The sequence below is a fragment of the Symphodus melops genome (assembly GCF_947650265.1).
Source record: "Symphodus melops genome assembly, chromosome: 17".
Lineage (NCBI taxonomy): Eukaryota > Metazoa > Chordata > Actinopteri > Labriformes > Labridae > Symphodus > Symphodus melops.
In genome coordinates this window covers 16,145,437-16,163,024 of record NC_136707.1, presented here as the reverse complement: position 1 = coordinate 16,163,024, position 17,588 = coordinate 16,145,437, and the positions used below count along the sequence as shown (strand labels likewise).

General features: G+C 40.8%; 1 long non-coding RNA gene across 3 annotated transcripts in view; it reads right to left on the bottom strand.

Moving 5' to 3' along the window:
• Positions 1-14,790: 14,790 nt before the first annotated feature.
• LOC306838079 overlaps positions 14,791-17,588 on the bottom strand; it is a 93,613-nt gene continuing 90,815 nt past the window's right edge. For all 3 annotated transcript variants that reach the window (XR_013781033.1, XR_013781034.1, XR_013781035.1), the window contains one exon: positions 14,791-14,835. This is a non-coding gene — a long non-coding RNA (uncharacterized lncRNA). The remainder of the gene's footprint in view (positions 14,836-17,588) is intronic.

The following is a 17,588-nucleotide window of genomic DNA, read 5'->3' as shown; positions in this document are numbered from 1 at the left end:
TAGGGATGGCTGGCTATGACAGGGAATTTTGCAGAAATGTTGCTTAAGTAGCAGCCCCCCTTACACACTTCACCAGCTCGAAGGTCTTTTACCATTGGACCCCAGAGTACTGGATTGCTTTCAAAAAAATAAAAGCACTCTTAGCCACAGCACCTGTACTAATAGCTCCTGATATTAGTCATCCTTTTCTCCTCTACATAGATGCCAGCTACATCGATGTAAAACCCTTTGTTGTTTCTGCAGCGGTCTGCCTCCACTAACCGTAGGTTGCTCTGTTGAAGTTTAGCATTGCAAGAGATTGCAAAATCCAACATGTACAGGAAAAAACATTCTAGTTGCTCATTGTCTGTCACGATTCATATTTGAATGATTGGTAATTTGCTTTTTGGCTGAAGTTTACTCTACTCAGTACAGTGGGGCAATTTTTGTTGTTCTGAACATTAACAACTATTTGCTTTTTGATACTAGCTATTTGTGTTTATGGTTTGAGTTTAACTACAGTGTCCCAGATTAATATGTCACTGTTACAGATGGAGGTAGCCTGTGACCTCCAGCGCTTCTAACGAGCTGATCATTGAGAACACCTGTCCTCATTGCACCCAGCCTTTGCTCACCAGCCTGCCTTCTCTATAAAAGGAGGTTCTTTCCCTCAGTTAGGCGTGTGACACCAGAGAGTCAACATCTTCAGTTGACTTCTCTGTTTGTGGAAAGAGTGTTGTAAGGTTGGGAATGGGGAAGAGGCTTTCAAAAAAAGTTGCAAAAGGTTCCAACTTTTGTTTGAGGCCAGATTCTTTAGTTTGTCTACTGTCTTTCAGTAGAACTAGTAGATGACTGTGGAGACTTATAACTCCACCTCTCCTTTTAGAAACCCAAAGGCCTTATTTTTGTTATTTTATGAAGGTGCAATATTTGTTAGTTTCTCTCTCTGTGACTTCTGTCCTTCATAACAATTGAGGGCTTGTCAGTGAAAGAATTAAAAAGTTTACTTGACAAATGTTGGCAAGTCCCATTAACCTAGCATACCAAAGAATTGTCTGCACTTGTTTTTTTTTTTGTTTTTTTTTTCCAGATGAATTGTTAGAATAACTGATGCCCCGTCCACACGTAGCCGGGTATCTCACTAAACGAAGATGTTTTTGCCTCTCAGCCACACGAAAATGCAGATTGACGGCATCAAAAACGAAGCTTTTAAAATCCTCCGACCAAAGTGAAGATTTGCGAATTCTCCGTTTGTGTTTGCATGTGGACGTCAATAACCAGGGTTTTGCGTTTTGAAACGTCACTGCCTGTGACAAAAGTGGATGACCTCACAACGGTTTTTTGTTCAGGCGCTATTTTGTGAAAATTTCCGTATGTTCTGGTCCTCACTGCTGTCGTTGTCGGAGTTACTTCGTCCTCACATTGAAGTGTAGTCTACTGTCATGCAATCAACAGTCGGTGTTAAAAAAAAAAAAAAAGTGTCCCGCATGCTTCATTATTTAGCAGACGAAGGGAGATTACCAAACAAATGGCAAATTCGTTTGGATTGTCAGGGCAGGTTGAATCAAAATATGTTCGGCAGGTGTGTAAAGCTGTAACTGTGCACTTGGGACCCAGATACATACAATTGCCAACTGAAACTTCAGTGCATTCACTTTTGAAGAAATCTGAACAGATGCATGGCCTCCCCCAGTGTCTTGGTGCGGTGGATGGCACATGTGGGAATAAAGCAACCATTGGCCAGTTCCAGCAACGACATGAACCAAAAGGGGACTACTTCATTAAATATCCAGGCCACTTGTGACTATCAAAAGTGTATTTATTTAAAGGGTCTAATGGAGTTAACAGAGTCATGACCTGACCTAATTGTTTTATTGGGGTGACAAAGGGTTCTTTCTCTCCAGGTTTATTTCCAAGAGTGTCTATTTTTTAGTGTGCCCCCCCTGATGCTGACCAGCAGGAAATGTGGGGGATTTGCACCAAACATGAAAAAAAAAATAGGGGGGTTGCCTTTGTTTCTTGGATAAAGATTTAGTTTTGTTGATCCATTATGTGATCATGAACCCGTACGTGGACCCAGAGCATTTTCAACCGGTTATGTTGCCACGTCCAGAGCTACCTGTCATGTATGTGAAAATGCTTGATGAAATCGGGTTATTTGTGGATGAAATTGCTGAACATCGATACATGGAGTGGATTTGGATATACCCAAGAGTCCACTATAGGCGTACAAATGTTCAAGTTGTTGACCCTGAACAATGGATATTTAGTGAACTCTGAGCCCTAAGTAGGACTTATGAAGGTCTCTTAGTGAAACTGATTTTGGTGTTCTATGGTGTTTTCCCTTGAGGCCTGCCATAGGTAAGAGTTTCACAAGGTGTGTTAGGAAATCGAAAAGGAGTAGAATTTGAGTCAATCATAAAAAGAAAACTTATTTATGCACCAATCAGAATACTCGTCAATAAGGTTTGTTTCCTTAGTGGGTGTGTTTGAATTTACAGATAAGATAAATGTAGTTTTTCGGTGTTTTCAACCCATTAATTTTTTTTTTTTTTTTTAAGCCCGTTTTCCTATATTTGAAAAGACCGAAAAAGTAGACTGATCATGAATACCTCTGCAAGTTTGGATGTCCTCGCTGACAACCATGCTGCAGGTATGTCTACCGGTGACAAGCCATTTGAGACATGTACTGATGCCCCACGTAGGCCTAGAAGGCGTAGAGCACATGGCCTTACTTCATCAGAGTTGGCATCAATTGACACAATTGGACTGAATGGGTATGCATACTCAGTTGAATTTAGGGATGGTTGTGTAAAAATGTGGGTTGGGAGCCATATCAGTGTAGACTTATCAGGTGGTTATCCGAACTGAGCATCTGTCTGTGAAAGATTGGAAAGTTTTTCGTTCTACTGTGTGCCTAGACCTTGAGCAGTGTGGATTCCCTGAGACAGAGTATGTCTCACAGTGAATGAGAGTGCGACAGGGCCTGAGCTTTACAGAGTTGAGGCTGATTGCTACACAATATGATCAGACGGGTTTATTTTCCTGAATGTTTGTGATGATCGAGGCGAAGCAATGGAGATCACATCCTTATCCTTTAACACTTCAAAAATGTGACTCTTGGTTTAAATTTTTTTTTCATTCAGTGGTGTGATTTGAGGAGTATGCAAAGAGTGTTCAGTGAAATTGACGAGATTATCAGAAGAGACTGAATCAATACTTGCTATGAAAGCATTAGAAAGCGTCTGTTTGTTGGTGATATCACGCCTGTCACACAAAATTTGAGGCCTCTTCCACTGTGTACCTCCTTGTTCTCTACAGCATGGAGCGTGGAATCGTTTCTGGATTGTCATTCTCCTCTGATGTTCCAGGCGGCACAGACTCCTCAGAATTCACCCAATCCACTTATGCAGGGGATGACCCAGTGCTAAATGACCCCCTCTTTCAGTTCCTCTTACCAGTGTACCCCCTCCTATGGATCCCTCTCAGTAGCAGCACACACAGAGTGGTTACAGGAAGCTGAATGTGCCAACCAATGCCCAATATTAGACCTTTACGATGGGGTGAAAGCAGTGGTCTATCACTTTTATGATCTAGCTGTGCAGGACTTTGGGGGCGAGCTCTGCTATGGCTGTCAAATTCAACATCCAAGTCAGCTGCAACATGATTGCCTTCAGGATGTGTCCGATTGAATTTCTATGGTTAAACAACAATAGATGTCAGATATCGTATGTGGAATGATCTATTCATACCAGCCATTTGTTGTTTTTTTTATCATTAAATTTCATCTCCAACACAAGACTAGCTGTGATGGAAACAGTTGAAATGATCCTGGAGAATCTCGAGCAGGAAGAGGACATTATTGAAAATCTAATGAGAGCTGGCAAACATCCTGTGGAGGTGGTGGGAGACAGGAGGATGATGAAGAAGCTCTCATCCCTGATGGAGAACGTCTCCCACCCCCTGCATGGTACTGTAACTGCACTGGGCAGCTCCTTCAGGGACAGGCTCCGCCACCCGCGGTGTCTGAAGGAGAGAGACCGCAGGTCCTTCCTTCCTGCTGCAGTCAGACTGTTTAACCAAGCCTGCTCCCAGTAGATCATAAAACACACCAAACTGGACAATTTACTCCTTGTGCAATAACAATGTTATAAGATGTCACCTGATCTTTGTATTTTTATTCTTAAATTTGATTGCATTGCAATATATATTTATGGGACAATTTGTGCAATAAGATTCCATCCTTATATTCACTGTGTGCATGATAGTGTTCATGCTGTTTATACAGACTTACATCTTTAAGTTACTTGCATTTCAACTGTTCCTTTCTGAGGCATGTTTTTTAATAGCTCTTTAATTGATGCACATTTCTTTTTCGTACTAGCTCTTGATTACTGTTTTTGATGCATTTTTTTCTACACTTATATTTTTATCTATTAATTTTTTTGCGCTGTGATTTTCTTCTGCTATCCTGCTTTGCTGCTGTAACACATTTCTCTGCTCGTGAGATGAATAAAGGATTATCTTGTCTTAAGACTGATTTATTCAGCACCTTGGTCATGCGTAAAACAGACTCCTAACGATCCAAATGTAATGTCGGCAGAGCGAGCAGCAGAAATTTTGACAGCATTAAAGAAGGCTCAATCAGATGAGAAATTTAGTTTTTATAGTTTGTAGGCGATGTTTAAAAGTGTAGGCATTAGTCAATGTACTTTTGAGGCTGCATACATACGATTACCTTGTAATACACGGTGTGGAAAATAGACATCGATGAAGTTTGGATCAATCCCTACAGTAAGCCACTCTTAAAGTGATGGTCAGCTAATTTAGATATAGATGCATAATTTGTGGTGGATCCATATGCGCGTGTTGTCTACGTCGTTTCTGATATGTCTAAGTCGGAAAGGGAGATGGGGTTCTTGTTGGGGAATGCTCAAAGAGAAGCCTCAAAAGATAAAAATCTTAATGCTAAAAATGTTCTTAAAAAATTAGGTAGTGTTTATCTGCATAACCGAGATGTCTCTGCTCAGGAGGCTGTTTGTAGACTAATGACAAATATGCATCTCAAGGAATGTTCAAGGAAAGTAGTGTTTGTACCAACAGGGGACAATATAGTTAAAATGAGTTTGCCTTTAAAAGTGTTACAACAGAAGGCGTCATCATCACATGATCTGACGTCAGAAGACATGTGGATGACCACTTTTGCTGATCGCTACAAAAACAGGCTGGATGACAGTGTCTTCAATGATATGTGCATGGCAACTTTTGCTTCAGAGTACTGCATTTTAAGTAAAAATGAGAAAAAAGTCAAAAAAACAGATACAAGTTCAGAACAACTGTGGTTTTGTTGTAAAAAGAACACGAACACAACCTGCCGTTGTAAGGTACGCACGCTTTTCTGAAACAAAAAATACAGAATTATTTCATCACAGTATTATGCAGTTTCTTCCATACCGCCTTGACATTCATCTGAAACCCCCACACTGTGAGACGAGCAGTTTTATAAGAATGGTCATTTGTTTTAGTGATGGCTCAAGACATTCAGTCAAGTCAGTTGTTGATGAGAATAGGAGGAGGTTTGAAATGGAAGCTGATGAGTTGGATGATATACAAAATCAAGTTGGTACTGACAGCGTTTTTGAAGATGCTTGGGGGGAGCTGCGTCCAGAGCTGGAAGCAGAGCGCTTGGAGTGTCAGCAAGACCGAATCATCAACGAACACGTCTAGGAAGAAGTGGAGATCAAACCAGATTTGAATGTTAGCAGTAAAGACGTTTCTCATTTGGAGAAAAGGAACGTGATGTCTCGACCTGATGGCTTGTCTTTAATTAGATCTTGGAATGAAAAACGGCTGTCTATCTTCAATCAGATACGTCAATGGCGTTTTAAAAAAAATTTACGGTAACAAACCAGATCCTTTGCACGCGTTTATCACAGGAAAGAGCCATTTAATCAAGGCTATTCAATATGAGGCCATGAGATTGTTGTCAAAAGCTTGTCATCATCCTGACAACACTTGTGTTTTGTTGACAGCTCCTACAGGGATTGCTGCATACAATTTGCATGCAACAACTATTCATAGCACTTTTTCTATTGGAATGGATGTACGCTTACCGTACAGTCCTTTGGGTGAGGAAAAGGTTAATTCTTTGCGAGCCAAGTATAGTGATCTTCAGATCCTGATCATTGATGAGATCTATTGTTAATCATAGGCTGTTTACTTATATCCATGGCAAATGGAGGCAAATAAAACAGACTGGGGACTTTTCCCCATTTGGAGATTTTTTCCAGTTTCCTCCGGTAAAAGGGAAACCCCTTTATGTAGATGATGACGGGGTGAACTTTTGGTCTAGTCTGTTTAAGGTTGTTGAATTAACAACAATAGTTAGACAAAAAGATGTTGTTTGCAGAGTTGTCGAATCGACTCAGAACACAGTCTAAGGTCACCCCAATGCTGCTCAGTGATATTCAGACACTGAAGCGTTCTGGTGAAGTCAGCCCAGCTTTGCACATTTTTCCAACAAATAATAAAGTAAATGAGCACAACCTTGAGCATGTTTTCAAGATTTGTCCTTTTTAAATGGACATCACTGCAAAACCTCTATCACATCTTTAGAGGAAACACTTTCCTTGGGGATAAGGGCCTGTGTGATGCTAGTTAAGAATGTGGATGTTCTAGATCAGTGGTGTCCAAACTTTTTTTCTTGCGGGCCAAAATTGTCTCGTTAGAATCGCTCAAGGGCCACAGGGTTTTTTTATTTGTTTTTTTTAAACATTGGAGGGAACTTTTTGTAATTCGACCTCTTCAAAAAATAATGTAAATACACAATAACTAATTGCAGTGGGAAACTGTTGTGTTCTAATTTTTTGGAAAGAATAGTCAGGCTTTTATGGGTCTCCCTCGCTAACATGAAAAAGAAAAAAAAGAACAAAATATGCCATCTGATGAGGCCTGGGGCCAAAATCTTCTGAAGTCAAGGGCCACAAAAAATCCACTCAAGGGCCACAAATGGCCCCCGGGCCGCACTTTGGACACCCCTGTTCTAGATGGTCTTGTTAATGGGGTGTGTGGTACTGTAACCACATTGTGACTAATGGTGATAATAAGTTTCCTTAAAGTGTATGTTACTCTTGAATTTAGAGTGCTTGGTTTACAAGTACGTTAGTTTGGACATAGTAGTTGCAGTCATTTATTGACCACCGTCTAACCCCATGTCCTTGTTTAAGGAATATCTTGGCAAGTTGCTTGAAAGGCCTGACCCCTTAAGTAACACGATTGCTGTCATGGGAGATTTTAATGATGACATTTTAAAGTCCACTTCCATCATCAACTTCGTTGCAGAAAGGGGGTATGTGCAGCGAGTGACACGACCCACTACTGAGAGACACTGGTAGGCACACTTATTGACCACTTGTATGTGAAAACAACACAGTACTAGGTACAGTAAGTAGTGTGGTCTACTTACTTTAGTGATCATGAGGGGATTGTTCCTTCTAAAGAACATCTTTCCCACGTTGACAGATTTGTTGAGTACTCGTGTATGTTATGCAGTGGTGTTGATTTTAGAATTTAATGAATTGTTGTCGTTTGTAATAATAACAACTTTATTTACCGTATTTTCCGCCCTATAAGGCGCACCGTATTATAGGGCGCACCTTCAATGAATGACGTATTTTAAAACTTTTTCCATATATAAGGCGCACCGCATTATAGGGCGCACCGCTACAGTAGAGGCTTGGGTTACGTAATGCATCCATTGGACGGTGCTGCGCTAAAGGGAATGTTGCAATGAAAAATGTTGAATGATGAAAACAGTCAGATTAAAGTTGAATAAACGACTGTTTTATTATTTTCTGCCGTATTAGTACGGTATTTTCGTGTCACGGTTTATCTTTTAACAACAGCAAGGTAAAACACGTAGTGCAACATTTATCTCACATAGTGAAGAGGAACTTTTCCTCCACTCAGTAAACGCGTAAAAAACATTTTGATGCTGTTATGGTAAATTAAACGTTAGTGCAATCACAATATAGTAACACTCGTAATAGTGTAAAACAATAACTCAAAAAAAGCAGTTATTGATTAAGAACTAATAACTCAAATATCACACGTTAATGTTCATATTCACAATATGACCAACCTTGCTCAACTGTAAACACACAAAAGAAACACGTAAAGCTCACTTTATCAGTTCATTCCTCATCGACAAATCCCTCGAATTCTTCTTCTTCAGTGTCCGAATTAAACAGCTGGGCGAGTGTGGCATCCAACACACCCGGCTCCACCTCATCAAAGTTGTCATCAGTCGAGTCAATGTCGCTGTTGTTGTCTGGCAGTTCAGAGACGATTCCTGTCTTCCTAAAAGCTCGGACCACAGTTGAGACTGATATATCAGCCCAGGCATTTACGATCCACTGGCAGATAGTGGCGTATGTCATCCGGCGCTGTCTCCCCGTCTTGGTGAACGTGTGTTCGCCTTCTGTCATCCACTGCTCCCACGCAGTTCGCAGTCTAGCTTTGAATGCTCTGTTGACGCAAACATCTAGCGGCTGGAGTTCTTTTGTCAATCCACCCGGAATGACGGCGAGCACTGAATTAGTGTGCTTCACTTGTTTTTTGACACAATCGGTGATGTGCGCGCGCATGGAGTCGCAGATCAATAGGGACGGAGCTGTGTGAAAAAAACCACCCGGTCTCTTCACATAAATTTCTCTCAACCATTCACTCATCTTTTCTTCATCCATCCATCCCTTTGAGTTTGCTTTGATGACGACGCCGGCCGGAAAGTTTTCTTTTGGCAAAGTCTTCCTGTTGAAAATAACCATGGGTGGAAGTTTCTGGCCATTAGCCTGGCAGGCGAGAACTACAGTGAAGGATGATTTCTCGTTCCCTGTGGTGCGAACAGTCAGCTGGCAATTGCTGTGAAATAGTAGTTCGTGTGCGGATGGAGAGATTACGTCTTTTCATAAACCGAAAACACCAAGAAGGACCGCCTCTAAATTCATTGATGTTAAGTTCTTGTGCTAGCGCTGTTGCCTTCATTCGAATAGTGATTGTACTGACACTTCTACTTGTTGCTCTCTGTTCAACAACCCACTGTTCAGGTTTCTCCTCTAACTGCAGCCATCTCGCTTTGCACCCGCGGAAACTCTGTTTAGTCTTCTTTACTTGGCGCAGCTCATCCTCTTGCTTCCTCCACTTCCGCACCATCGATTCGTTGATGTTAAACTCTCTCGCTGCTGCTCTATTCCCGTGTTCTGCTGCGTGACTGATCGCCTTGAGTTTAAACTCTGCGTCGTAAGCGTGTCTCTTAGAAGGAGCCATTTCAGGGTCTTTACACAAACACACGAATGAAACGCCGTTTTATATATCCCTGCATGCATCGCTGCATACTTCTCCTACGTCCGCGGCTGCTTACCGTAGCGGAAAATACGGTATTTAGCTTTGTTTTTGTCCTTTATACTTTTAAAAAACCTTACCAGACCTATTTATTATTTACTGAAACATAACTGTGCAGTCGATGAACCGCTGGTTTTAAATACAATTCCACTCACTAAAACGAAGTAACAATATCAAGCAACACAGCATGTCAGTTATTAGGTTTGCTCATGTTAAAAAGTAAAATAAAAAGATAAATCATGCCTGATAAGTAACCTAGCTTAGACTGCTAATATGTTAGCTCGCTAGATAACACTTTAAGCAATGACACATAAATCACACTTTATTACTTACCAAAAAAACTGCAAAGCTCCCTTAGAGTCCTCAGGTCCGTGACATTAGTTTACTGCCGAAAAAACAGCTTTCACCAGCTCAAAAGACAAAACTGAACAGAAAAGCTCCGTGGCGTCTCGGCTTCACTTCACGACGTAACTACTTATTTACCAAGAGCGCTACGCAAGATCCTGAAGGATGAAAGTTGGTATTTAACACTTTTCCTATGTTGTTGATAGAAATCTGACTTACCTCAAATCTCTCTGCGCATTCTTTTGATGGGATGAGAGGAATGACTGGAGGCGTCTCTTTCAGGTTAACAGAGTTTATTAATCCGTTGAATCAAGAATAGAAGTTACAGAGTCTCTGGGTTCAACACTACGTGTCCCTGACAACAGACAGATACCTGGTCAGTTCGCGAAGTCTGAGCCCCGACTATCTTTCCCTGAACCCTTTCATACATTAGACAGAGATTATCTAACCAAATTATGCATTTGAGAATGTGCGGTTACCGAAAAAACTGCAAAGCTCCCTTAGAGTCCACAGGTCCATGACATTAGTGTACTGCCGAAAAAACAGCTTTCACCAGCTCAAAAAAGACGAAAAAACTGAACAGAAAAGCTCCGTGGTGTCTCGGCTTCACTTCATGACGTAACTATTTACCAAGAGCGCTACGCAAGATCCCGTTTTTTAACCTCAAATAACTTAATTAAAACAAACTTCACAGAAAAATGAGCACTTGAACACCATGTAGGGTGATAATAACTAATGATCACAGCAGAGTTTAGGTCTGGAAAAAAATTATGTGACGAGTATTTTAACTTAACAGTTTGACCCACATCCTGTCTGTTATCATTGAGGAGGCGGGGTTCATGACCTATACTGCAGCCAGTCAGTAGGGGGAGCTCTAAAAATAAAAGCTTCACTCCACAGGGGACCTTGTCCCGTCCATTATTTTTACAGTCTATGGTTGAGACTGCGTGTGATGTTATCCACTCGAACATCGCGAGACTACACACAGCACCCTGATGCTTTCATTGCCATCTCAGGGGACTTTAATCATGTTACATTGGACTCTACACTACCGGACTTTCACCAGTTTGATTTATTTGTTATTATCCCTGGGGGGCTATTCGTTTTACAGCAGCCATTGGCACAGCCAACACATAAATAAAATGAACAATAAGTAAACTAAGACATACACAGAAGAAAAGAGAAGAAATAACCCAATTAACCCATAGATGTCATCCTGGAAAGTTAAAAATAGCGAAGTTTAGAGCTGGTTCAAATATTTAACGGCTCATGGTACAAATTATTTTATATACCGGTTTGACTTTGCTTTCCTAGAGAAGGCAAACCTTCTCCCTGATGGTAGAGGCCGAAACTCTGCTTGGGGAGGGTCTTCCAAAATGGCGTTTGCCCTCCGGACACACCTGTAATAATATCACCTATTTGTTCTACTCAACATGTCATGAATGAAATCTGACTCCTTAATTTAGTTACCTTGATTTCTCCACGTGCTCGTTGTTGAGAAGATGGGGATGACAGGAAGACGTTTCAGGTCTCAGGTTAACACAATTTTATTAACCTGATGAATCAAGAATAGAAGTTACAGAGTCTCTGGGTTCAACACTACGTGTCCCTGACAACAGACAGATACCTGGTCAGTTCACGAAATCTGAGCCCCAACTATCTTTCCCTGAACCCTTTTATACATTAGACAGAGACTATTTAACCAAATTATGCATTTGAGAATGTGCGGTTTCCTTCCTCCGATTGGGCAGCTTTCCAAATTATGCGCCTCCTGATGTTTGGTTCCGCTTCTCTCATTGGTGCATCATACTCCCTCATGCATCATACAATCCTTTGTCTTTCTGTAGGGGAAGACGCATCCTACCTGGCCTGGCCTGTTTCTTATCACAAGAAGACATCTAGTCTAGTAATCATTTAAGCAACAAACCATTTAAGTGATTAACTATCAAGGTCCACTGAACCTATCAATGTGGGTGAGTGATTAACTGTTCAGGGCCTTAAACTAAACCTATGTTTAATTTGGTGAGTGATTCAGTTTAAAGGGCCACATCAATCACATGTTGGAATCTGCACTCACTTCTGCAAGCCCTCTTCACAGAATACCTTTAACCTCTGAACTAAAATCTCAAACAATTAGATTAAAACACTTAAGAGTAAAACATGATATAATAACTGATATAATATAAATGTGAACAACAATCATTCATACAATGGATATCTAATCATTCCTTTGTATTTGGTGATCAAACCTTTATTCAACAAAACATTATTGCAGTAAACACTTTGATTATAAGTAGAGGCCTATTCTAGTAACTCCCCCTTTTGACCTCATCAAACATGAGGTCAATTTATAAAGAATCTTCTTCACAAACATTGAGATCTAGTTCACTAATTGGAGCATTGGAGAGTAGCAAAGCCTGAGTCTCAGATGCAATCAAGGGCAACTGATCAGGGGGAGGAGCATCTAATTTTCCTTCAATAGCGGTATAGATCAAACGTATTGAGAGGGAGCAGATGCATGGAATGCAACAACACCCACAGAGCCCAAGCAAAGCAATAATCATTTATGATAGTGGTTAGTATAGACAGAGACAGCCTTCCATGTACCAAACATTCGATCCACCCAGCTATTGAATGTATGTATACTCCAGAATGTTCCGTCATCTCTTCAGACAGAGTGCGGAGACCAGCAAGCGCCCTAGTGACTGAGCCATCCGGGGCTGTGTTATTGGGAATAAAGGTACAACAGTGATCTCCAAACATGTGACACACTCCACCCTTCTCAGCCAGAAGCATGTCTAGGGCCATTCTATTTTGTACAGTCATCAGAGAGGTGGCTGCCATTTGCTCTGACAATCCAGCAACAGCATCCCTGGTTAAATTTGCAAGCCGTTGAACATCATAATGTATATAATTAATTCTATCTACATTCTTACTAGGTGTTATTGGAAAAATAGAAGAGATGATGGAATGTTCTCGAATCCTGCGGCTACCTGATCTGCTAATTTATACTCATCTGGAACCCCCCTAGGCACCCCAATCTAATCTATATAAGTGGGACCTTTAGTCAAATTAAAAGAATTAGGAGTGGATCTCCGAGACCTGTAATGGGGAACAGGTGTCAACTCACCTTGATGACCCAAGAGGGAGACTGGCAACGCCAATCTAACTATAGTTCAAGTTCCGGACCATGTGGAAGTAAGAGTGTTATAAAGTATCTTACCACCACAAAACCAGAAAAGGTCAGCACGTGCCCACAGAAATAAACTTGCATTAGTCCATCCTCCCAGGTTCACTGTCTTGTGGCACCATGCAGCTGTGACTGAACCCATATTAATTTTATTAGGCTGTGTATTATTTCTCACAAGACAGGTATAGTTATCAATAACTGGGATAAACACTGGAGGTGCCGTAGTATTGCTAACTGGTGGAAACAAGGCTGCCAGCATAGTACAATTGGGAGGAGCCTTCATCATATGAAGGGCCAACATACAGTGGAAACCATAAGGATCCAGATCTGGGAGGAGGGGAGCTGGAGTGGTAAACAAAGAAGGTCTGGCAAAAGAACATGCAATATTTAAAGATCTGACAGTATATGACATCCATTCTAACCATATGTTTCTGTCCCCATAACCAGTGGCTAATCTTACCACATCCTGAGGGGACAGGTCAGAGACATCATAAGCTATAACTCCTTCAACTTGGTCAATGGTGGAAAACTTTCTAGCTGCTTGAATGGGTTTGGATACAATTTTCTTTGATTCGTGTATTGTAATCTTTATCAAACCTTTGGGATCCGTGCCTGCAACCTCTACCCCAAGTATAAGATAAAAACTCTTATCTTCCATTACTCCTTTTCCTGGACACATTGGTTTGGTGGAGTGAAAGTAAGGCCCCCTTTTCAGATATGGGTTTTCATTAACTCTTTCCCCGCCAGAGAATTCTAGAATTGTTGCCAGCCAGCGCCAGCCTTTTTCACCATTTTACCAATCTTTCAAGACTCGCAGAATATTTTGTTCTTTGAATATGTAAATATTGAATACATCAAAAGAAAGATCAGAGCCTCTGCTTTCATATACAAAAAACTATTTTATTCAAACTTCATTCAATCTTTTTTTATCAGCACTTGAATATCGGCCATTTTCACAAAAAAACAACATTCCCGACAAAAAGCTGAGAAAACAGCACTTTGGGAAACACACTTATTTTCAAGAAAAAAATGTGATTTTGAGTTTACATTTGGATTCTTTTTACTTTCATTTGACAACTACAGTTATATTTTAAAATAAATAACTAAAATAAATAAAAATGATTACATAAAATTATACATTTTCTTTGAATAGTGTAGCACTACAACATTTACAAACTATATTATACATTTTTCTTCTCTTATACACTCAGAAATACTTTGTTTTTACAAACACTGAAATATCATTATTATTTTCAATAATAAAACATTAGTTGAACAAAAACCTGATCAAGAAGAGACAATTGTGTCTCCCAGGGAAGTGCCTTCTCTGCAATAGGGTTTCATATTGTAACAGTACCCTGTGTCAGAATCACAAAGGATGTAGGATTTGAACCCATATTTCACTGGTTTTTGGGGATTGTATAACCTGAACGCTCGCCGTCCACACCACAGAAGCATACCCTCATCAATGCAAATGTTGGTGTTAGGTTGATACATTTGACTGAATTTAGATATAAGGTAATATAAGACAGGGGGGACTTTGTACAACCTGTCAGTGCTATTTGCTGGCCTTGATTCATAATCATTGGAGTGTAGAAATCTCCATATGATTTCAAACCGGTTGCGGGATGTGACCTTGCTGTGATCATTAGTTATTATCACCCTACATGGTGTTCAAGTGCTCATTTTTCTGTGAAGTTTGTTTTAATTAAGTTATTTGAGGTTAAAAAACGGGATCTTGCGTAGCGCTCTTGGTAAATTGGCCAAAATGTCATCTGTAGACCAGTACATTTCAAGGTCAGGCTTAGGAATGATATGATCAAGAGCAGCATCATCATTTAGAGGTCCAGGATTCTCAGTGAAAGGAAAGTCTTTTGGCTGCCAGTTCATTTCTTTCCACATCAGATTACCTGGACCAGGACCTGCACCTGGCTGGTTTACAGGGCCTCTTGCTTGATCACCAGGTACTTGACCTCCATAAGATCCGACCTCTGCCTCTTTGTTGTGTTAGACCTGTAAATAATTAGACTTTTTTTTTATTCAACAGTGTGATGTGCACAAAGAGAGGAATGTTATTTTTCAGCCTCTTCATATCATATCTTACCTCTTTCACCTTGGGTAGTTCTGTTTACAGGCCAGGACACCTGGGCCTTGAATCCCTGGACTCTGTGTGTAAAATGACAGTAAAATGTCATACAAATATTCATTTGGTAAATAGTTTGTGTACAAAATGAAAGATAAATTATTTCTTTTTTATCTTCTCACAAATTAGCAGCTGCTCTTGTCTTGTATCTAATAATCATACAATCCTAGTAACATACTATCAAACTAAATAAAATATGTTATCATGACTCACCTCTTGCACCTACGTGTATGTCTGGACCTTGGAGACCTGGATCTTGGAGACCTGGACTCTGTGTCTGGAAATTACAATAAAAAGTCTGTCAAAAATTCGTTTGGTACATAGTTTATGTACAAAACTGAGGGATATGTTATTTCAACGTCACGTTATCTCATGAATTATCAGATGCATATGCTATCACGGTGAATCAAAAAATAACGTGATCATATCTTACCTCTGACACGTCCTGAATCCCTCCATTCGCTGTCGCCGCTGCCGCCTTCATCCAGATCAGTTTCACGGAGGTCAAAAAATGAATTATCAGAGTCTGTATCGATAATTAACTCTGTAGCTTCCGCAGCCGAATATCTCCTTGCTGGCGCCGGCATGTTTGTACTGTTCAAGAGCTTTTATCTCATATCTATACGGCTAATGTTTACTTTTTGACGCGCGTCAAACTCACATACAGACTGATCGAACTCTGCCCGCCGGAAAATAAGGACGAAGAAGATGTATATATTTTTTTTCTCTACTTTCCCGCGGGTGGTCTTGTTTGTTGGTTTTTGACCCCACAGTCCTGTAACTTTTTCACAGCATCCGTCAGAGCGCCCCCTATCATATTACACTGAAAACACCAATTGACGGAATGGCGGGTAACGGTTGGATTCGAATGACGGAAATTTCCGTCAATGGCGGGGAATGAGTTAATGCCCGCAACAGTCAACGGAAGGGGATTATAAGCCCCAACAGTTTTAGATGTTCCCTGAACCCTAGTAAATTGTATGGCAGATTTCATAATTTTTCCACCCACATCCTCTGGTTGTGAGGTCCAGCCTCCTGGTCTGGTGGTCCACAGAACTGTGCCCCACCCGGGACAATAAGGAGTGACTTCAACCTGTGTTAAAGAGATCTTGCAAATATACACATCATAGCCCCTCCATGAACTAGGGGAACTGCCACAATCTATGACATCACACAAATCAAAATGAAAAGCTTGCGTGGCCCTTTTTGTATAGTGTAACTCAATCCCGCCATGGCGTTTAATACAAACATCTTTTGATTGTCCACTGTAACTTACTGAGCGTTTTCGTCTGTTAAACAAATCAATGTCCGGGGTCGGAACCTCAGTAGTATTGAAATGATGGAATCTGGTATTAAAACCTGTGAGATCACTGCGTCTGCCTCTAAACCCTAGAAATAGAGAGATAACATAGGCGAAAAGGAGAACAAAAACAAAAAACAGAGCTGTCCTAATCCATAACAGTCTACCATGGGGATTAGGAAGCATTCCAAAAAACATTTTAAAAACAAACAAACAAAACGTGTCTTTTTTTATATATATATATTTTTTTAGTGAGTAAGTTCACACAGGTCTCTGAGGTCTGACCTGGTCTCAGTCAGTGTGCGCTGGGGAGCGTCTGCTGGGGCACACTGGGATAAATGGTACCAAGTTTCACTTTTACCCTTCAGGCGGACAGAGTGAGTAGTTGCTTCCTCAACTTGAAAAGGTCCTGTCCATCTAGGTTCTGTCCACTTTCTTTTGATGACTTTCAACCACACCCACTCAGAGGGTCTCACACCCTTTCCTGGAAGAAGATCCTTTCTGGCATCAGCACGATCTTGAATCTGTGTAGAAAGAGAAGCTACCAGTACAGTTAGAGCCCCATAATAAGATGTATAATCAAGACTGGTAAGATCCAGGGGCGTCCCCCTTATACCTACTGTCGCTGGGCTCTCAAACCTCCTTCCTGTGCACAACTCAAAAGGAGAAACCTGTACTGCTGTTGGTAGAAGCCCTTATTGACATAAGAGCTATCGGAAGGGCCTCTAACCATGTGAGCTTGGAATCAGCACAAATTTTAGCCAGTTTTGTTTTAATAGTTCTATTTAATCTTTTGACCTGCCCTTGAGACTGTGGATGGTAAACTGAGCCAAACTTGTGCTTGATTCCTAATGCTTGTTCAACAAGTTGCAAGTCAGAGTTTTTGAAGTGCGTGCCATTATCTGACCTAACCTGTCGAGGAAAACCAAATCTGGGAATATATTGTTTTATTAGTTATTTGCAAACCGTACTTCCGTACCGTGCTTCTACCCACTTGGAAAATGTCTGTTATTACAAGGAGATATCAGTATCCCTGCACTCTGTTATCTGCACCCATGTCTGTGTAGTCAATAACTATTTCATGACCTGGAGCTGTTGGGATGGGAAAACTTCCCATTGTTGGTTTCAATGTGGGTTTTGGATTATGTTCTAGGCACATCTTACACTGTCCCACAATCATCCACTAAACTTTTCATTTGAGGATGCCACCATGGCTGCAGATTCTTAATTGT